Source organism: Miniopterus schreibersii (genome assembly GCF_964146895.1).
Source record: "Miniopterus schreibersii genome assembly, chromosome: 4".
Taxonomy (NCBI): domain Eukaryota; kingdom Metazoa; phylum Chordata; class Mammalia; order Chiroptera; family Miniopteridae; genus Miniopterus; species Miniopterus schreibersii.
This window is the reverse complement of record NC_138105.1, coordinates 41577271-41600348: the sequence shown is the minus strand read 5'-3', so window position 1 is coordinate 41600348 and position 23078 is coordinate 41577271. Positions and strand designations below refer to the sequence as shown.

General features: G+C 40.2%; 1 pseudogene across 1 annotated transcript in view; it reads left to right on the top strand.

The window, feature by feature from the left end:
- The window catches only part of LOC308556235 (translationally-controlled tumor protein pseudogene), a 50113-nt pseudogene that overhangs the window by 731 nt on the left and 26304 nt on the right, over nt 1-23078 (top strand). The gene's annotated exons all lie outside the window — the stretch shown is intronic.

Sequence of the window (23078 nt, the reverse complement as noted above, 5' to 3'; positions counted from 1 at the left end):
CTAAGCAAGAAAGAGATAAGACTATCAAAACAACCATATTTGACATTTTCGAGACCTTACTATTTTCCAGGTATGCAAAGTACTTCACATTCATCATCTCATTTAACCCTTATAATAATCCTGAGAAGGAGATATTATTTCTATTTTACAGATGAGCAAACTGAGACTCAGAGAGATGCAGTGTCTTATCCAAGGTCACTCTCCTAGCAATTGGTGAAAGCCTGACTTCAAAGACCATGCCTTGCAATACTGCCTCTGAAGTGCTATTGACTACGTCCAAAAAAACGGTGTGGAAATCAGAATGCTATCCTGTGAAGATCCAATTTCATCCCCTCCCACCCAGTCATTTACATTTAAGATAAATGGCTCCCTTGATTCCCTCATCAATATACCACAATTCTTAAGTAGACCAGTGGTACATGTATTCCTAAATATTTTTAAAACAGTGTTTTACACACTTCATTCATACATACCCCTTTGTGATTTTTTTTCTTACCTGCTTAATGTTTTCCTTTAACTGTTTCTTTTTATTTTAGCTTCTTCCTAAGTTGTAATATTCATGAAGTCATAGGTTTGATATGCTACTTATATTTTTCTAATAGCTATTAAACATATATAATTATTTAAAAATATATATATATATATCTCCCTCCGGTTTCAGAGCGGATCGCATTCTACCATCTTGGAAATATTGTTCTTGAACTTATAATCAGAGAGAATTGAAATGTACCCCCCCCCCCACACACACACAGCCCTGCGGCAGAGCTGCCCTTCTCATAAAGAACAGTATTCCTGCCCACGAAGGTGAATTTTTAGTTTCAGCTTCACCCAACCAAGCGGTGAGACGTCTTCCTGGTTGCCACATTCTAAAACGTTCTGCCCTCACTTGGTAGAACTTGCCATCAAATGACCTAGAGAGAGCCGCGCCAGGAGCCAGGATCCTGACACTCCACCCTATCTGTCTCTAACTTCTACCCGCCTGGGTTCGGGGTCTTCACGCTTGTCCCTTGACTCGCCAGTATCCTGCCTCTCCCCCAACTCAAGCAAGGCCCCTACTCATCTTCAAAATCTCCTTTAACACTGACCCGTTTCTCAGGTTACGGTACAATTTGCTCATCTTATTTGTGCCAAGTGTGGAGTTACTACATTAATGTAACACCTCTCCTAGGTAAAACACTTGCACCTTAATTGGTCTTTCTGGCGGCCGTAGTATGGGTCTAAAGATGGAACTCCAGGTATTTTGACAGTCTGAGGTGAGACAGTCTTTCAGTGTCCGTCAGGTCATCACATCAGGTATGTGGCCACTAGTTCCCTGTCTGTACCATCCTGATCCTCCCTCCGCCAGGCATCCTGAGGCCCTTGACAACATGGCTAAGCACCGCCTTTCACCCGTGATATTCCTGAGGGGTTGGTCTGGATCTTCTATTACAAAAGCTCCGCATTTCCAGAAGACATCGCACTATTTGTGAAAATGCATCATTCTTTTCTCTGTCTTAAAATCTACTTTATTATTAAGACATTTTCCCAGTATTGGGTCATTGTCGTTATGTAAAAATACATGTGTAAATAATAATTTTGTACCACTTAACAAAGTGAACTTTGCCTGACTTTGTTTTGGTGATCAAAGCATGAAACTTTCACTCCTGGGGGATGTTGGAGACCCAAGTTTTACGCTTGAAGATTGGAAGAAGAATAAAAGTATTTCCTTCATTAATCTGAAAGACGGCAGCTGGGACCTGCTCTAGAACAGTCAAGTGACGTTCAAGACAATTTATACATTTAGTCTAAGAAAAAGCAGTGAAATGATGTTGGATACGCTATGCGATACTGAATGCAGTTGGGGGAACATGATACATTGCTATCTGTGTTCCTGATCTTGAAATTTGCCTTTCTTTATGTATTTGAGGCTCAACAGCTGCCTCCACACCTAACCGAGGAACTGTTGGTATGTTCACTCCCTCTCTTCCTTGGAGGCTGCATCTCCTAGTCCACATGTGGTTTTTTTTTGTTTTGTTTTGTGTTGCTGCATAAAGATCATCCACGAGGGGTGAGAGAGGGCTGACCAAGAAGGGTTGGAATTGGCCCAAAACATTTGACTATTTCTTGGCATCTGAGAAAGGAAGAAACTTCTTATTATTAAGAATAATGTCCTCACTGTTTGCTAAACATATGCTGTCTTGAGCAGCTGTGTGTCCTGGGAGCCCCTTTTGTTACTGAGGAAACATGCTAAATGTGGCCTGTCACCTTTTCATCAAAGAACTCAAATATTCCATCTGATTTTTCCTTCCAAGCTAAAAATGGACATGTTGGGAATTGCAGAACTTGCTTAGGCAATGCTTTCACTAAATATAAAAGTGCCCCATTCCTCACAACTGTAGAGTTGATCCCCTCCCTTCAAATACCAACACGGGGAAATGTTGGCAAAATATGTCTTTATTCCCCAGAGTCCTCTGGGCCAAAATTCTACCTCTGTGACTTAAAGATGAGGCATTGGCATCGTTAAGAGCAAATGGGAATTTACAAGTCTGCGGTCACATTCTTCATGGATATAATTGAAAATAATGCCTGTATGTTTTTTCCAAGGCCAGTCTCCTCACATTTTAAAGTTTGAGTAAATACAGCTTTTCAGCATCTTGGGATTAATCAGAAATAATTAAACCCAAATTGTTGTATCTCTAGGAAGAGCAAAAAGTCGGCCAATTTCTTTCTACTGATTTATACCATGAAGCGTGATGTAATGACTACCTCCCATCCACATGTGCTGTTTGCATCAGAGGTCTTTCCAGATGTTACCTTGGCAGCAAGCAAGTGCTCCTTCATTATCTTCCTCATCTAAATATGAAGATATTGTTTTCTTGTGTGTGTTTTTTATTCTCAGCTGAGGATATTTTTTCCACTGCTTTTCAGAGAGAGTGGAAGGGGGGCTGGGGGGGGAGAGAGAGAGAGAAAGAGAGAGAGAGAGGGAAGGAGGGAAACATCGACTCGAGAGAGACACATCGATTGGTTGCCTCCCGCACGTGCCCCGACTGGGACCAGGGATCGAGCCTGCGACCGAGGTATGTGCCCTTGATCATAATCGAACCCAAGACCTTCAGTCTGTGGGCAGACACTCTAACCACTGAGCCAAACCAGACAGGGCAATACTGGTATTTTTCAAGCTCCTATTCTATGCCTGGCACTGTGTTGGGTGCTGGGGATAAACGAGTAAAGAAGATACAGTTCATATTCTTAAAAAGGTTTCTATACCCCCCCCCCAAACAGAGATGTCAAGTGTCTAACGAGTCAGTTCTTTGAATGAACAAGTTTCATAATGCAAGGCGCAGAAATGGTCGGAATGAATGGTAGTGCAGGGACAGGGTGCAGAAATGAGACACACACACCGCGATTCCTATTAGGAAGACCTAGTGACCTCTGGCCACATTTTAGCAGGCCGTGTGCAGGCAGCCCTGTGGGTGACCCGTACATAAGCCATAGTCGTTCCTCAGCTCGTTTTTGCCCCAAGCATTGCCTAAAAGTGAATGAAGCAAGAGGCATCCGTTCTTTAGGCTATACCTATGTCTGAACAAGGCAGACGCTGCTGTTGTGAGAGATATTAGACTATGTATCTAGGTTTTACCAATTGCCTCTCAACTACATACCTGACATACCGGGAGGGAGGGGTAATTGATGGCTGTTTCTTTGATCCCACCATAGTTCCTTAGGGAGGTTCACAGCAGAGCTGGGCCTGGAGATCGTTTTCCTGTAGCTGGGTCTCCAGGGAGTATCTGCATCTTGCCCTAGAACAGTGTTTCTCAAAGATGAGCCAACTAGGTAGATTTTTGTTAAAAAGTAAAGATTCTTGGACATATCCAAGTTTGCTGACCCTGAATCTCTAGGAAAGGGGCCTGAAATCAACAATCTTAACATTTTTCAAGGGCAATCTTTGGCATACTGAAGTCTGGAGAAAAGTTCACTAAGAAGTACCCTAAAGAAACTGATTTGGGTTCAAGGAATTCAGTGAATGTATTCAATATTTATAGAATTAAAATGCTTTGAAGAACCCTAAAGTCCCATAATATAGGAAGAGCCGGTGGGTGACACAGATGAAATCCTTCAGTTAGTCACACTTGGAATGCTTCAATAATAAAATATTCATTGGATTAAATAAGCTTAACTCTTTTAATTTGTAATTTTCTCTGGTAGGTTCCAGGAGGAGGCATCGGTCAATTACATTTTGGTGTGGATTAATCTTATTAGCTTTATCTTCCTTAAATAATATAATGAAATAAAAAATTAAAAGAGGATTGTTAGCCCACATAGTGTGTCTCTCATGCTCAATTAAAAATGTATATTCCTGCCTGGCTGGCATTGTTCAGTGGTTAGAGCATCAGCCTGCAGACTGAAGGGGCCTGGGTTCGATTCCAGCCAAGGGCATGTACCTCAGTTGTAGGCTTGATCCCTGGCCCTGGACAGGGTGCTTGTGGGAGGCAACCGATCGATGTCTCTTTCTCTCTCCCTCTCTCTCTCTTTCTCCTTTCGGCTCTCTCTGAAAAGCAATGGAAAAAATATCCTCAGGTGAAGATTAAAAAACACACAGTATATTCCTAAGACTGTCCATGTGTCAAGATGACAAGGCTACAGTGCCCAGTTATTTAATAATAACTAATCTAGGTGCTGCTGTGAGGGTGTTTTGTGGATGTGGTTAAATCAGTTGATTCCAGTAAAGGCGATTATCTTTGATAATCAGGATGGGCCTTGTCCAATCAGTTCAAAGACCTAAAGAGCAAGACTGGGGTTTCCCTGAGAAAGCAGAACTTCTACCCTGAGTTTCTGCTGGCCTGCCCTGCAAATTTCAGACTTACCACATCGTCTAAATCATGTGAGCCAATTCCTTGAAATAAACCTTTCTCTGTAGATAGATATTTTAAATGCATTATTCCTTTTATGTATATGTATCTCCTACTGGTTCTGTTTCTCTGGAGAACCCTGACTGGCACCACCTTACAAACTTCTCCCTTCCAATGTTAACAGCAGGGAGGTGGAAGGGGTGGGGGTGGGGGGAGCGTGATGCCCAGGAGGGAAAAGAATGGCTCGTCTGTGGACACATGTTCCTGCCTTAGAGGAAGAAGGCAGGGGTGCAAGATAAGTGAGCTCCCTGCTCTAGTAGAGCAACAATCATTTTTAGGTTGAAGGGCAAATAGACTTCTTTTACTTCCAACAGGCCTCCAGAAACGCCACCTGACCCTGACTTGAATGTCCTTCCCATGCTCTGCCCAGGCTTCTAACGCCACCATCCCTGCACCCTCCACCTGCAGAGCCCTGGGGGGGGGGGGTGAGCTGTCCGCAGTGGGCCATTAGGCTGGACGTCACTGTTTGAAGCCCTCAGGTGTACAGTGCTTTTGCTTTACTCCCAACTCTAACTCCACTCCCCTATTTGTTCCTAAGATTAATTTTTTTAAAAACAAAACTGAAGTTTTCCTGGTTAGAGGCCAAGAAAGGCCTATAAAGTTTTTTCCCTTTGAAGATCTTCCTTATAGCAGGTGAACTAACCCTCAGAGCTTCATTTCACTGGCCCATTAATAATAACCTTAGAATCCAGAAATAACTCGTCATTTGTGGTTTCCTATGCTTGCTCCCTACTGTACACCCTATTAAAGACTCACCTTATTGAAATGGAGTTGGATCAAAGCTGTTGCCTTTGTTTGCTACACCTGTTAGGTGCCTGAAAGTGCTGACACTATAGAAATATTAGAAAGAAAGAAATGCCACAGGTCAGCAGTTATTTGCCCAGCCAAGGTAATTCATCTTATCAAAAACCAAGCATGGTGTCCATTCCACAATCCCTACTGCCTTCCTCAGTAGATGAGGTCATTAAGTGATTTGGCATTTAAAGGTTCAGCAGTTGTAAGAGTTGGCAACAATTAAAGGAAATAAAAGCTGATTTTCAAAAAATCATCCTAGCAAGAACAGTGGTTTCTTACAGTAAAGAATCTCTCATTGTATCACATCATAGCCTTTAGATTTCATGTTGAGATATGTTTGGGGCATTGCTCTTTCTACTTAAGAATTTAATGTAAGGCTTCACATAAGAAAACTACAAAAGGGCTTGGCACTGACTTCAGGAACTTATCCAGAACACAGCTTTTATTGTGTTCCTCAGCAATTTATCTATTTAACAAGTACAACAGCTAGTAACTGGCAGAAACAGGATTTGAACCCCTCTCTGCTCAGGTTCAAAGCCCATAGCATTCTTTTATTCACCCATTTAACAGAGCCTTACTGATCACTTACTAAGTACCAGCATGGTGTTATAAATCACATAATCTGGAAGAAAAAAAAAAGATTAAGAAGGAATAGTGGTGGTACCTGCCCAAGTCTACCTCCCACCAACAAAAAGTGATGGAAAGAGACTAAGTCAGCTCTTGAGGCTACAAAAGATAAAGAAGAATCTGTGATTACACCTACTTACAAATAAGAAAAATCATTCAGAAAGTTTATTCATTCTTCTGTTTTTACAATTTCTCAGTCCCAGTACACTTCTACCCTTTGATGTCCTGAAATGTAATCATTTGGAAAAATCCCCACTTTGGGTGAAACTGGTATCGTCATTGTATGCTATTTAACCATTCATGTGCACTGAACAAGATACTTAATTTCCAGTCATCTATCTTTTAAAAATAATCCAAAATATGGCAAATGTTCCATGCCTGAAAAATCTTTACCACGATGTTATTTATAATTAAAAATTGGGAAAGGTTGGGTAAATTATGGTCTGGTTGGGCAAATAATGGTATTCTGCAGTCATTAAAAAATGAATAATTTTATAGATTACTAATCACATGAAAGTTGTTATGAAACAATATGAAGGGAAAAGGCAACCTAAACTACTGTATAGGTATATAATGATTAAAACCAATTTTTTTGAATATACTCCAAAAAGACCAAAATGCACCAAGAGGCTGAAAGTGGTTGTTTTGAAATGGTAGGATATGTGTTACAGTGGTAGCTTTCCCTTGTTTTTTAAACATTCTTTGTAGAGAAAACAAAAATTAACACCCGGGTAATAGACAGGACACTCTATGCTAAGTGAATTGATGGCAATCGCTATTCTATTTTGTGGAGGGAAAATATGATGCTGGAGGCAAACTAAAAACAGGTCGTGAATAGGGCAAAGTCTTGTATAGATGTGGTTACCACTCTAAGAGCTATTCCTTCACAGGCATAACACTTTAATTTTACTGCAATTTGTTTTTCTTGTAGTGTTTTCCTGTTTTACCTTAACACAATGACTAGAGAGACACCATTCCTTGCCAAAAGCCCTCTAGATCTGAAACCCTTCTGCTAATGGAATCTCTTATCTGCCTGAAACCAGAGCATTGGGCCAAATGGCTTCTTGCATTCTCTTTCAGCTCTAGAGTCTAAGCTTTGGTGATTTCACTTATTGTCACTCTGCTGGCAGCCTGGTAGCCCTGCTTTGACTTCATACCATTTCAAGGAAATAGCTGACTAATCAAAACAGAGCTGGGAATACTGTAAGCACCCTGGGGATATTAGTGAGAAGCCGGGCACTATTTATGTAGGGGCTGCTCCTGTCAGAAAGCTGGAAGAATGACAGGAGAACTTTTCCCTAATGAATCCTTAGCTTTCCACCTGGCCGGGCAAGATGCCAATCCTAAGAAATCACATTTTCGAGAAAACCAAACAATTGGATATGACAGTTTGAGAAACATTGGCCAGAAATGTAGATGTCACTTTGATATATCTTTACTTAAGAGTTGTTTCATTTTTTTATGTCTTGCAGTCGATTAGACAATATTAAGCAAAACCTTAAAAACATTCCTGCCCCTTGAGTTAAGAATTCATCTAAAGGAGACAATCAGATAAGGTAGAAAGAAATATATGTACTAGACAATTTATTTGTCTGAAATAGCAATATCAACAGCAAGAGCAAAAATAACTCTATTATTAGTCAGGGTTTCTCCACAGAAACCAGTAGGAAGATAGGATATATATAATAATATAATATTATATATAGTACTGTGTGTGTGTATACACACATATATGTAAGTTGGCAGCCCAGGACAGCTGGTAAAAAGGTCTGAGAACCAGAGGAGCTGATGGTGTAAATCTCAGTCCAAGGGCAGAAGAAGATGAGATGTCCCAGCCTAAACAAACAGACATACAGAAAAAGGGACAAATTCCTCCTTCTTCTGCTTTAGGTTCTCTTCAGCCCATCAACAGATTGAATGACTTCCACCCACACTGGGAAGAGCAATCTACATTACTGAGTTATCAATTTAAATGCTAATCTCATTTGAAAACTCTCTCAAGGACACACAGCTAGAAATAATGGTTCACCTGAGAACCCCATGGCTCAATCGAGCTGACACATAAAATTAACCATAACAACAAATGGAAACACTCCACATGTCCAACAGTGGGGGATTAGTTAAATTACAGTATATCCATACAATGGAATACTACATGGCCATTCTAAGTATCTCTGTTCTTAGTGATACTGATGAATTTTCCCTAACATATTACATAACATGAAGATTATGAGAATATGTGATTTATAATCTAATTTTTTAAAATATGTACATTTGCTTGGGTAGAAATCTGAAAGGGTATGCACGAAAATGTTAGCAGTGATTTTTTTTTTTTCCCCTGGATATTTTGGGTTTATGCTTGGTTTTAGCTTAATATATATTTTATTTTTGCTCATTTGTATTTATGTTTCTACATTTCTTGTGCAATTATAAAAGGAAATACACTTTAAAAACTTAGTGTTTTTCAAGTATTTAAATTTTAAGAAAAGAAATTTTAAATCTGTAATATCTAGTGTGTACCACTTCTATAAGTGAACCCCTAGCACCTGCAGTGCCCTGAAGGCCATGTAAGGAAGTGGTAACTTCATCCTAGGGGCCAATGGAAATCCTACAAACACTGAGATGTACTGAAAAAAAATGGGAGCAGGGGACAGAGGTTTCTGGGAGGTGATGTGAGAGATGATAGTGACTGGTAGTGAGGAGAAGAGGGGAAAAAAAAGAAAAGATCTGTAGAAAATCTGGAGGTCTAGGAAGAAAAAAGTCACAGCCATACCTTTGGGCTTTGGCTTAAATGATATAGAAAAGTAAATGCCACGGATTCAGGTTAGTCGGCAGCGTCCAGAAGATCCGTGAGGGCTCCTGAGACAAGGCTTAGGGGGCTCTGACTAATGAGACGGCCCTGGGTCCTGGGAGGCAAGTTACTATTTCTGCATTTGTCCCTTAACTGGGTCTTCGGCTGCGCCTTGCCACACTCTCTCCTTTAACTGCTGCGCTCCAGCCACCTTGTCTCCTCACCCACTCTGACGTGGGGATTGAGAACCGTAAGTGCCACGGGGGCCAGGCAGCTGAGAGAGTGAGGCAGGCCCCGCGCGGCCCTGGCGACCTGGGACAGCGGCGCCGGGCTAACGGGACCGCCAGCGCCTCTCCTGCACCGGACCCTGAGCTCCATGAGGGCAGAGCTCAAGTGCGTTTTTATTCAACAGTGTGGCCTCAGAAAAGCGCCTGACACACAATAACCACTCAGTAAATGCTTGGGGAGGGATGAGTGGATGGACGCCAGGATGCGTGACTGGGTCGTGGCATCGTGGCAGAAGCCACGTCCCCATGTACCACGGGAAGGGAGAAGGTTTTCACCACCCGACGCAGAGTGAAAACACGGGGCGGGAAATAATACAACAACTAATAAATAATAATACGAGAATAAAGCGTGCTCTGCAGACTCACAATTGTAAACCTATTTTTGCGCCACCCTGCGCACACTCGGAATCGTTATGGGATGAGTGAAATGCTCTTGCTCCCGGATCTCGGCGTCTGGCTGCAACAGAAGCTTATCTCTGGCTGAGGCAACATTCAGCACGGGCGTTCTCCATCTGCTGGCTGACCTCCAAAGCGCTGGCTGTTGACGAGGAGCCGGTCTCCTCCTTACCCAGCGCTTCTGTTACTCCTAAAGCAGAAATTGGCAAACTTTTTCCGCAGTGGCCCAGCTGAGACATACTCCAGGCTTTGCAGGCCACGCGGTGTCTCTCACGACCGCTCAGCGCCGCAGAGCAGCCACGGACCCTGAGCCTGCGGGCTCTTTGTGAGCCCCTGCCCGAGGGTGTCAGAGACCTGCCCAGGAACTCGGCTTCTCGCAAACAAAAGGAGAGTGCTGATGACCATACGGGGGATGATTATAACCCAGACCCAGAAGTGCTGCTGCTTGCCCGCCTCTCACTGTCATAACTCAGTTTCCTGGCCCCACCAAATTCAGGGTGAAGGGGGCTGGGAAATGTGGTCCAGCCGCGTGTTCAGAAGGAAAAGAAAACGAGGCGTGGTGAATTCACAGCACTGTCTCTGCCTCAGGCTGAGCTTTTATTTGCTAAGGATCTGTCAGCTTTGTCCCACACATAGAGTGCACTCTACCTTCTCTCAAAGGAGCAGTTCAGAATCCCAGCCGTCCTGGCATCTGGCTCAGGGTCCAGGATCTCCCGGTGGCGCGGGCCCTCTCTCCATCAGGTCCAGACGTAATTCCTCACGGCTGTAAAAAGACAGGTTATTTGTCCTTCCCCCTGTCCCCTCCAATGAACAATTATGAGACAGGGATGGTACATCCACAATAGATACTCCTATTTGGAAAGTATAAGGAAACACAGAGCAGGCACTGGTCCATGCATTTATACGCCCACTGTACGAACCTTCTGAAAGCTCTCTACCCTGTCTGATTAGGTCCTGGCGCGACTCTTCGTTGGGAGCTCCCCTGTCCACTGTTCTTCCTGGCCTCTATCTGTATCCTCTGGGGGGGGTCCCATTTCGTCCATCACCTTCTTTGGCCACATCTGAAGTAGGCACTGGGGCCCATGCTCTCATTAGGTCCTTCCCAGCTTTGTAGATTGCTTCCTGTTGGATTAACTTTTGGGCTCAATGTTTTACATTTCAAAGATACTTTAAAGATGGTCATGAAATCTTTGACAATAAAATTTCTCGTAGAAGTTAATAAGCTTCTAGCTAGCTCCTCGAACCACTAAAGACACTCAAAATTCTTGCCTACACAGACATTCTCAAATTTATTTTTTTGTCTCATCATAAGCCATTCTACCCCATGTCCATCTAAACGAATACATGGGAAGCCACATTCCTAATATGATCTTTGCCTCGGGGCTGAGTTTTTATTGACCTGAGGAGTATCACTGGCTTTAATACTCAAAGACTTATCTCTTACTACTTAGAAATCTAAAAGGTATCATCTATTCTAATATTTCAACATCCCAGATTTCCTGACTTTTAATTCCCTTTCATTTCAGCTGGAAAACCAGCCAATTCTTTCCCGAACTCATTTCTTTCCTATAAAAACATTACCAAAGATAGCTAATAGCAGCACCACACACTAGCACTAAATTATTCCCACCACTTCCCCCACAGCTCTGGTTCAGTAAGCACAGGGTCTTCTTTCAAGATACTGCAGGTGACAATTTTTCAAAGTATGGGATATTGCCACTTTGTAGCGTAGTGTCCATCATTCCAGCTACTACCATCAGTTTTCTTACCATCTAGCACCTCACTCTCTTATTTAGGTTTCTGCTATCGCAGCACCCCACTTCAAGGAACCAGTGTCTGAACTGTAACAAAGGCATCAGCATTTTGATGGTTTAAAATAATAAAAAAAATATTTTTGTTTTTTGACCTGAAATTGTCCAACACAGGCGTCCATGGTTGGGCAGACCTCCCAGGTAGCTTTCTTCCACATGGCAGCTCAGGAACCGAGGCTGCTTCCAATTTAGTGACTTTACCATCCTCCAGGGTTCTGGAGTTCACCAGGTCTCTGCATCCAGCCACTAGACCCACGGCTGACCCATGTTTCATCGGCCAGAACTCAGCTATATGGTTCCACCCAGCAGCAAAGGGCCTGGGAAAGACAGCCTAGCTGGATGCCCAGGAGGAAAATAAATGTTGGTGACCAAACAGCATTCTCTCTAAACAGCGGTTAATGTGGTACAATTTTCCTGATTGTAGGCAGTCACGGGGTCACCAGGACAGGGATCGCTCCCCCCCTCTCTCAGCTTCTATGTTCTAATCATAAAAGAAAAGAAAGAAGCTGAGAGCTGTAGCAAGAAGCAGAAACTGTAAGAAACAGACACAGTGAGGCAGAGAGCAAACAGGGAAAGCCTGTGAATTCAAGGCCTCTCAACTGACAGCTGAAACTGCGGACAGCTGTAAAAAGGCAAACCTTGTATTAAATGGCTTCAATCTGTGAACACCATCCAGGGATCTTAACACCATGAGTTGAAAAATAGTTGAAACTTTTTTCTCTGGATAAAGAAAGCTAGAGAAATAGATGTAGCTGTGATTTAATAGAGTTTAATATGAGGATAGTTATCTATAGCTAGACATTTATGTATCTCTGAATAATATTCTTTATTGTATGCTTTTGTTTTTTAATTTTACATTTTAGGATTATTATGTTTATTTTTGGACATTATAGTTGATTAAATTATGAAACTTTCTTACTCTTTCACTTGACTGCATTTATTAATTAATTCATCCATTTATTCAATAACTTGTTTGTTAAAGTCCTATTAAGTGCTGGACATTGTCCTAGGTACTATTAAAAGGCAAACTGGTCCCTGCCCTCATGGAACTTACAGCCTATTGGGTAAGACACATTAAATAAAAAACTGTGGGACCAACAATTATTTGTTTTAGTGTATTACATGGTTACAAAGCATGAGGTTAAGGTTATGGTCGTATCTGGTTATGAAGGAGAATTCAGAAAGTTTTCAGATATATCATACGAAAGGCTGACCCTTTCTGAGGGGTCAAGGACAGCCTCCTTGGTAAAATCACATTTCTTTATTTTTAAATAAAATATTATATATTTAAAAGTTACAAAAGGATATGCAATGAAAAATGTTTTCCTGCCTGCCACCTCTGTCCCCACCTCCCACTCTCTCTGCCTGAAAGTGGCTAGTCTTCCTAGTTCCTTATATGCACTCTTCCATTTCTTGCTTCTACATTCCAGAGATTGTGCTATAATAGAGAGTTCTCCCATTTTCCTGTGAAGGTTGCATGGCACTCCAGTGTATGGATACCATAACTTTTAATTAGCTTGGGTTCTAGTTTCCTATTGCTGCTGTAACAACTTGCCACGCATTTAGTGACTGAAAACAACCGATTTATTATAGTATAACACTGGAGGTCAGAAGTCTGACATGGGTCTCTCCAGGCTAAAATCAAGGGGTCATAAGGACTTTGTTCTTTTCTGGACGCTCTGGAGGGAAGTCAGTTTTCTTACCTCTTTCACTTCCTAAGAGCTGCCTATCTCCTTTGGCTCCCCCCCTTCCATCTGCAGAGCCAGCAACAGTCTTTCTCATGCTGTATCACTCTAGCGCTGACTCCTGCAGCCCTTTTCCATTTTTAAGGACTCTTGGATGACACTGGGCCACCTGGATAAGCCAGGATACTCTCTTCATTCCCAGGTCAACTAATTAACCTTAATTTCATCTGCAACTTGAATTCCCTTTTGCCATGTAGCATATTCAAAGATTCTGGGGATTAGGATATGCCTAGATCTGTGGGCATCTTGGAGGGGGTGAGGGGCTTTATTCTGCCTATTATAGGCCCTATTGATTGACATGTATATTATTTCTAATTTTTTATTCTTAAACAGTGATAGAACAAGGATATTCTTATAAATATGTCATTTTTACATATGAAAGTTTTAGGTCAAAGGTAGCTATTGTCAGGCATCATTTCATATGTTAACAAACAGTGATTTGTCTTTCCTTCCCTGTGACCATCTATTCATATTCTTTGTACAACTGTCAGTTTTTTTAAAATGTATTTTCATTTTCATTATGACTGGTAGAAGTGCCTTACATATTAAGGAAATGGTTCCTTTATCTCTACTAAGTACTGAAAATATTTCCCCTAGTAAATTGTTTATCTTTTCACATTTTATTGATTTTTGCTATATAGAAATTTTAAAAATATATTTATGAAGTTGAAATGATCAATCTAGTTTAAGGGTTTCTGGGTTTTGTCCTACTTCCCCACTTTGATATTATTTTTTAAATTTTCTCTTTTTTCTTCTAGAACACTGTAATCTTTGATTCATCTGGAACTTATTTTGGTTTTAAAAACTTTTTTCCCCCTTGCTCTGGAACAGCTTAAACAGCATTGGAATTGTCTATTTTTAAAAGTTGGTAGGATTCCTGAATGAAACCATTTGACCTGGTGTTTTTATCCCTGTTGGTTCCTTCCAATTTCTCCTTATATTTCCTGTACTTTTTACTTTATGAATATTAATGTTGCCCTTATTTGTCTTCAATCCTTTCCGGCACTAAGTTCCAAACGACTGTTTTCTTTGTGTTGGCATTTCATCAATATGACTTTGACCATCCTCTTATTTTCAACCTTTCTAAATCATTTGGTTTTAGATGTCTCTCCTGTCATAATAGTGAGCCAATATTTATTGAGCTTTTACTATGTGACAGGCACCATTCTAAGTGCTTTACATATATTAACTTGCTGAATCTTCCCAAGAATTCACTGAGTTAACTTTAATTACTATCCCCATTTTATCAAGGAGAAAACTGAGGTACTGAGAAATGAAGTAAGTTGCAACAAATGACAGATTTAAATCTAAGCAACTTGGTTCCACAACTATTAATAAATTCTCCTTTATATTGCCTTGAATCCAGGGTGAGGTTGCAGGGGATTTTTAAAATCCAATCAGATTGTTAAACCTTTTATACTTCCTGCTAGGATAGATAATATTTGGGTTTACTTTTGCCATTTTTTGTACTTCCTGTTTCATTGCTTAAAAATTTTTTTTCATTATTTCCTATTCCTGTGTGTGTATGTACCTGTAATACTTCTGATTACTTGGAAGGTTTATTTATTTGTTTTAGTGGTTATCTTTATATACTATAATTTTGTATAAAAAGATATATTTATATATGTATTTATACACACACATAGAGAGAGAGAATTAAATTATATATATTATTTAATTCTGTATTTCTTTAAATATATTTACTGGCTTCCTACTCCAGCAGAAGCACGCCAATTCACTAAAAGTATATTTGTCCAAAGCTAATTCACTGTACCAGTTCACCAAAAGTCAATGTGCTCTAAGGCCAAATTGTTGAACGACTTTTAGAAAATTGGCTTGAAGCCACTATGAGTAATGGAAAAATTAGCATATTTCCTACCTCTCCTTCTTTACCTCCTACTGTTAAAAAATGATTTATGACACTTGTTAAAGACTGTAAGGCTGACTTTATTCAGAGGGACTATTACAATAGGTTTTGTAGTAGGGGAGAGAGATGGGGCTCAACTCTGAATACAAGAAAAAGTGGGAATTGATAGATAGCCACGGAGCAGGGCAAAGGGTCAGTGGATGGAAAATTGCTAAGAGGACAGATTAAGGCTAGGGGGATTCTTGCTAGACCAACTCAACAGGATTCCTGCTGAAGGTAGGCCAGGGTGATAAGATACCAAGCATGGGGGATGAAGAATTTGATCAGATATCAGGGTGTAAAATTTTCCCAAAACTGACCCAGCAGGATTCTTGCTGAAACTGGACTAAATGGGCCCTAGTCAGAATCCAATATCAGAGACTAGTCAGACAAAAAGGAGCCTGATTCAAGTTTGATCAAAGGAGAAAGTGATTGTGTTATTTTTCTTAGTGTTTATTGTTACACCTTGAAGTAAAATTATACCTGCATTACTTGATTTATCTTAATCTTTTTACCCTTGGTCATAAAAGATGGGGACACCTGCATATTTATCTTTCATTGTATCTCTCCCTATCCTCCAACTTTTTAAGTTAATTCATTTATACTTTGTCATGACTGATAACATTTATAGTCTGTTTTGGACCTTTAGCCACACAATTTGCTTTAGTTTTACCAATGAGATGGATTGAATGTTTTCTGTTAATCTGTTTATTGTAGCATTTTCATTTGTCCTTTGACTGGCTGAAGTTTGACCTCCTCAAGAGGATGATGGGATCTTTATTCCTTGAGTTTTTAATATGTTCAAAAGTATTTGTCTGCAAAAAGGGCAAGAATCATGATTTCACTCATATGTGAGATATAAAACAGAAACCAACAAATGAGCAAACAAAACAAACAAAAACTTCACTAACTCAGACAACAGTATGGTGGTTGCCAGAGGGGAAGGGGGGCTGGGAGGAGCTTGAAGAGGGCAAAAGGGGTCAGATGTATGGTGATGGAGGGAGACTACACTTTTGGTGATGAGCACACAATGCAATATGCAAGTGATGTATTATGGAATTGCACACCTGAAACATATAATCTTATTAACCAATGTCACCCCAATAAACTTAATAATAATAAAAAACTGTCTGTTGCCTTTATACTTGATAGACAGTTTAACTGGGAATAAATTTTTAGACTGTAATTTCTTTCTTAAACATTTGGTAAACACTGCTCTACTTCTTCTAGTACTAAATATTGACAAGGAGAGGTTTGAAGTCATCTGTTGGTTTCTTCTTATGGGTGACATATATTTTGACTAAATACTCATACTATTCACTTTTTTCAAATGTTAATTTTTATCTGCCCCATCCAATCCCAAGTCCCATTACCCTAAGGCAGCAATTTTCAACTCCGTCAGGTTTTTTTGTAAGTGTCTCTGTATTAATAAGTGACTCTATTACTTAATTTTTCAGATATAGATATTATGCATTGATATACGACAATGGAGGGGTAGCTCTTTTACAACCCAACTCCAACCCACATCATCCATATGTACATACGACTTACAACTACACACTTCCCCTCCTTTCCTCTTCCTCGCCATTTGGAGTTAAATCAATATTCAGTGGTCATGGTCATATTATGACTATATAACTATTTCACAGCTGAGCTATATAGTATACAATGATTATATTTTCTGTCTTGAACAATTTTGTTTTGTTTTGTTTTGTCTTCTGTTTGACTTTCTGCAGTTAAAATTTCCTTCCTTTTTGGATAATACTTTTATATAGCAGTCCCAAACCCTTACCAGAACTAAAAACTTCATTAAAATATATTTAAACATATCAAGTATCCTATACACTTGATAGTCTCCTTGAAAACGTCTCTCCCGTGCTCCGGGGTCTTTCGGCCTCGGCCTGGCCTGCGCGCCTCAGCTGACGGTGCCAGCTCTCGGTCTAGGCTTCCTCGCCCACCCTAGGAATCTCTTTCCTGTCTGGAGCCCTTATTACCTGCACAGTGTCTTCATGCTTGACGGTGTTCTCGGTCTGTCAAGTCGCAGCTCCTGTCAGCCTTCTGAGTATGCTTGGGAGGAAAGTGTTTGAGGCCTTGCATTCTCAAACTATCTTTGTTGCATCTTCACAGTTTATCATTTGGCTGGATATGGAATTCTAAGTGGGAAACCATTACATCAAAAATGTAAAGAAATCGCTTCACTGTCTTCCAGTGCTAATGCAAACTCTTGCCAGTCTGATCCTCAAACATTTGTATGTTCTCTCTGGACACTTTGGAAACTCTTTTTTACCCCCACTGTTCTGGAAATTCGCAGCAGTTTACCTCAGGGGAGGTCACTTTTCCCTTTAGTGTGCTGGCACTTACTGGGTCCCTTCAATGGGGAAAGCCACGTGCTTCCATAATGAGAAGAAAAAAAATTTATTAGTCATTTAATAATTTCCTCTTCCATTTTCCCTTTTCTTATTTACTGGAAATCCAAATATTTGGATGTGAACACCTAACAATCTATTAATTTTCTTTCCCATGTTTTATGTTCATTTCCCTTTCGAGAAAATTTTATCCAATATTCTTTTATTTCTTCTTTTGGAAATGTTAGTTTCTGCTATCTGATAATTAATTTGAAGGAGTTTTTTGTTGTTCTCTGAATGTTCCCTATATAAATACATATATGCATATGTTCTTGTTTCATGGATGTAATGTATTGTTTTCTTTCTCTGAATTGTTAATTCTGAAAGTTCTCTTTTTTATTTGCATGGTTGTTTTAGTTTGTTTCCTTCTCTGTCTTAAGTTCTAGAGACTTTCTTCAAACGTGTAATGATCCTTTGCTTTCAGTTCATATTTCAGAGCGAGGTGCTGAAAAATGGATTGGAACTTGATATGCATTGATGGGGCTTGGAAATTGGTGAGCTTCACTGTCAGTAATTTTAGAAGAGCCTTAGTTCTTTCTTTGGGAGTCTTTTCTCTTGTAAAGTCACTGTCATCTGAAAGAAATTCCCGACTTGTGAGCTGGAATTGGGCAAGGATTAGGATTCTGGGACCTGGGAAGAGAAGGTTGGCGGGTGCATCTTACCTCTCAGTACATAGACTTGGGTCACCCTTACCCAAAATATTCCTGCCGACCCCAAGTCCAGAGTCAGTCAGTCTGTCTGATCCAGGTTTTCCAGAAGGTGATCTCCAGCCTTCTACTGAGGCTTAAAAGAGGAAGTCTTGGGACTATCTGGGATAAGGAAGGGGTAGAGGGATTTAACTGTTCTTTTTAAACATTTATGATCATGTTTCCTGTTTTCAAGCCACCCTGCACTTGTCTTCAAAGCTGCCTGTTGCCTTTAATATCTGAGTTTCCATGAGAGCAATTCTTTTCTTGTGAGCTTTATACACATACTGGCCCACATTCCAGCTTTCTCCAGTCAGCTAGGTCAATTATCATCTGGTTTCCCAGTTCCAAAATGTTGTTGACATAAATCATCTTTTCCTCCCATTCTCTTTGTTTTTGTGGGGTTTTGCCTTTTTAGAATTTACCACCTTTCAGGTGAAGTTTTGAGAGAAAGCAGAGATACATGTGCATTTCCATCTGTGGCAGCTATGGAAATGCACATCTCAGATGTCCTACTGCAGGGAGTATAACTGAGCAAAGGCCCCAGCTACTCTACTCTGAAGTCCAATAGTGTCTGAGGAGGCCACACTTTCCCTGTAGCTGCTCCCACTCAATGACAGAGTGTGGCAGGGATACCGAGGCACACCCGTGGAAATGGAAGGTTCCTCTAATAGACAATGTTGGTTGGAGAACACCCATCAGCCTTGCCAAAACTTTCTTAATTACAGACTAAGGCCTGACTTACTTATGACTGTCTTCCTCCTCTCCCTCCCTCTCTCCTTCACAACTACAGGGGGTCAGAGGGCTCCTCCAGCATCCTCTGGATTCCCCCTCTTTTTCTCTCATAGGTGTCCCCCAACCCACCCATCAGGTCTCTGACACACTGAATCCTGTGTTGGCATCTGCTTCTCTCTCTCTCTTTTTTTTTGTTGTTGTTAATCCTCATCTGAGGATATTTTTTTCATTGATTTTTAGAGAAAGAGAGAAACATCGATGAGAGAAACATCAATTGACTGCCTCCTACACGTCCCCATACTGGGGATCGAAATCACAACCTGAACGTGTGCCCTGACCCAGAATCAAACCAGTCGCCTCTCGGTGCATGGGAGAACACTCAGCCAACTGAGCCACGCCTGCCAGAGTCGATTCAGAATTCTTTATCCAACAGAATATACTTCAGGAATAAAGGGAAAGTCAAGACATTCTCTGATGAAGGAAAAAGAATATGCATCACCAGCTGACCTATTCTAAAAGACTGACTAAAAGGAGTTCTTAAAACAAGAACAAGAATGACAAAAACAAGAACGGGAAGGAAGGAAGGAAGGAAGGAAGGAAGGAAGGAAGGAAGGAAGGAAGGAAGGAAGGAAGGGAGGGAGGGAGGGAGGGAGGGAGGGAGGGAGGGAGGGAGGGAGGGAGGGAGGGAGGGAGGGAGGGAGGGAGGGAGGAAGGACATGTCTGGAACATCAGGAAAGAAGAAAGAACAACAAAAAGAATAAAAATATGGGTAAATACAATAGATCTTCTTTCTCCTCTTGAGTTTTCTGAAGTGTGTTTGGTGGAAGCAAAAGGGAAGACAAACAATTTCCAAATTAAGTGCAAAGGAATAAAGTAGAACTCACCACCAGAATAAATAGGAGGTCTGGGGAAAGCTTCCCCACTTAGGTAGAAACATGATAAACAAAACAAAACAAAACAAAACAAAATAAAAAACAGCATCACCACCCTGCAAATATGCTACAGGGAGACAGGGATACATAATTCACAAAAGAGATGAGTAACCCAATCTGTAGGAGAACATAACCTATGAAACAGAAAGTAACTCTCCACAAGTATCTCATGATGTAGATTCTACATTGTAGACGAACCTTATAAGAACACAAATAAATACAAGAATGCAAGATCCAGATAACAAACACAAGAAAAATTGAAAGTGGAGACTGAAGAGCTAAGAAAAAAAACTGAAGTAAACAATAGGTCCATTTTAATATCAATAAACTAGTAACTTCAAGAAATAATATTGATAAGGTTAAAATACAGAAAAGACTTGTGATAATTACTCTATATGACTGAAGAGGCAAAAAAATATATTTTAATAATTAAAAAATTATAGAGAAGATAATAGATGTGGAAGACAGACAGAGATGACCCATTATAAAGATGCTTCCTGAAGTAGAGAATCCCACAGATAAACACAGAAGGTACACAATATAACACAGAAAAATTTTCCTGAAATAAAAGACACATGTATGCAGATTGAAAAGGTACTCTGTATTTTAGACAAGTTAGACATATTAAAAAATCAACATTGAATCAATTCAAACACAACAAAAAATTCTCAGGTATTCAGAAAAAGAATTAAATCACCTGGAGGTCATCTCCCGGCTACCTTGGCCCCATTACTAAGTCCAGTGATCTTTTGACAACTCTAGTAGATTGTCTCAGGTGTTAAGAGGTCTTTCTACTCTGGATGGGGGGAAGATGAATCATTCCCAAATATGTGTGATTTTTCATTAATTTTTCCATCTACTCCTTTTTAGTAGCTCTTTCTCTGACATGATAGTTTCCTCAACACATGAACTGATCAGTACTTAGGTAATTCAAGGAAACCCTTGTAGAGAAAGGTCTTTCTCTCTGAAGATTTTTCTTCCCTGTGACTCTTGTTTAATGAATTTTACCAACCTTGGCCTTCTTAAGCTATGAACTCTGACTTCTTATCTCAGAGAGGCTACTGGGCTCTGTTTGGGTCCACACTCCCTGTTCGGAGTACTGCAGACCCTCTAGGAAGTGAAATGGGACAATCATAGAGTTTCCCTTACTTGTTTTCCTTGTCTTAGAAATCACTTCTCTGAACTACCTGTTGTCCAATGCCTAAAAGTATTGCTTCATTGATTGCATTCAGTTTTTACTTCTTTTTTTATCCTCCGCTGAGGATATTTTTTCCATTGCTTTTTCAGAGAGAATGGAAGGGAGAGAGAGAGAAACATCGATGTGAGAGAGACACGTTGATTGGTTGCCTCCTGCATGCACCATGGCCAGGCCAGGATCGAGCCTGCAACTGAGGTACATGCCCTTGGCCGGAATTGAACCCAGGACCCTTCAGGCCACAGGCCGATGCTCTAACCACTGAACAAACTGGCCAGGGCTCAGTTCTTTACTTCTTTAAGGTAAGAGGATAAATCAAGTCCTGTTATTCCATATGGGCTAGAAGCAAAAGTCTCAAACTTCTCTTTTTCCCCCCTTCAAAACTGTAGAGGTGTTTTTTTGTTTGTTTTTGTTTTGTTTTAGGAAATAGTATTTATGTTGGTTAGGAAACATCTATCAAAAGCTTCTCGATTTCTTCAGCTTCACTTTTATATTTCTGTGGATTTCAAGTAAAAATAAACTTAGTAGCTGGATTTTCTAGGAATTGTATCTCTTTATTATTCTTTCTATGCGTAAACACAAAGTGGCATCTGAAATAATGGTCACATGTTAATGATAACAATTCTAGGTGGTAGGATCTGGGGTAACCTTTTAGTCTTTTTTCTACTTGGATATTTGTATCATTTTTTTTAAAAAGGCTGAAGACATCTTGTGATATTTTTACAGTAAATAGAAAGAATAGGGAAAATGTGGGAGTAATTTTTTTAAGGATAATGGAATCTTAGGGAAAGGTAACTTCAGAGGAGTTACCTTTACCTATTTTCTCTGAGATAAAAGGACAAAAGATAATTGTAGAGATTAAAAAACTAATCCACGTTAAGGAATAAAGTTCATACCAGATGTTCAGATAAGCTCCATCATGTTAGAAAAGTAAGAGATGAGGTCATTTCCAGGGAAACCATTATTTCATAAGAAACACATCATGGAAAACATGAACTCCAGGTTTTTAGGCAGCTGAACCTTCTGATCTGAGAATTGAGTGTGTCAGTTTTCTGACTCTACTGTTCCACTAGATTAGAATGTAGCTGAGTAAAATGTGAGGGATGCAAATCCAAGCAGGCAAGTGGGGACATGGTGAATGAAGAGGAATAATAGTAACAGCGGTAGTAATAGCAGCAGCTACCTTTTATTGAATGCATACCATGTGCCAAGAGAATGATAAATGCTTACCCTACATTTGGTACTCTTAGCAAATGGGTTTTAGAGGGTTAAGAAATCTGCCCAAGGTCACACAGCTAGCCAATGGCAGAATTGGAATCCAAACAGTCTGTCTGGCAAAGATAAATCTTTGTTTTTTAATAAGAATTTTTAATTATATTTTCTTTACATACTGACTTCCCAATAGAGATACACCTTTTAATAGTTTTAAAGTCCTTATTGAGATTGTTTTCTTAAATATAGTAAGAGAACACATTCAAATGCCCTCCAAGTGTTCTCACCTCTGTGTGATGAAAATTGAGTTTCCTCTATCTTGTTTCTTGCCTCTTATGTTACTTTCATTTTTGCAAACTCAATTTCTTCTCCGATCATTGGAATGGCACCTTCTAGCTCAGCCTGGATAGAGTATCCATCTTTATCTCCCCCTGTTTGGTAACGTGACACCCGGATGTGGATCCAGGACTTCAATTTCAGTGCCGACGCATTCTCTCTTTGACCCTGGCCAAATCTTTTCGCTTTCTTGTCCTTATATGTATAAAGCTAGCAGTGAGAATTGCATTTAAGAATATTCAGGGTGCAGAATATTTTTAAAGTGTTGGAAAGGCCTTTGACAAACCTTTAGAATAGAATTGTGAAGTTTTAACTAACATTTTATTGCTTCAG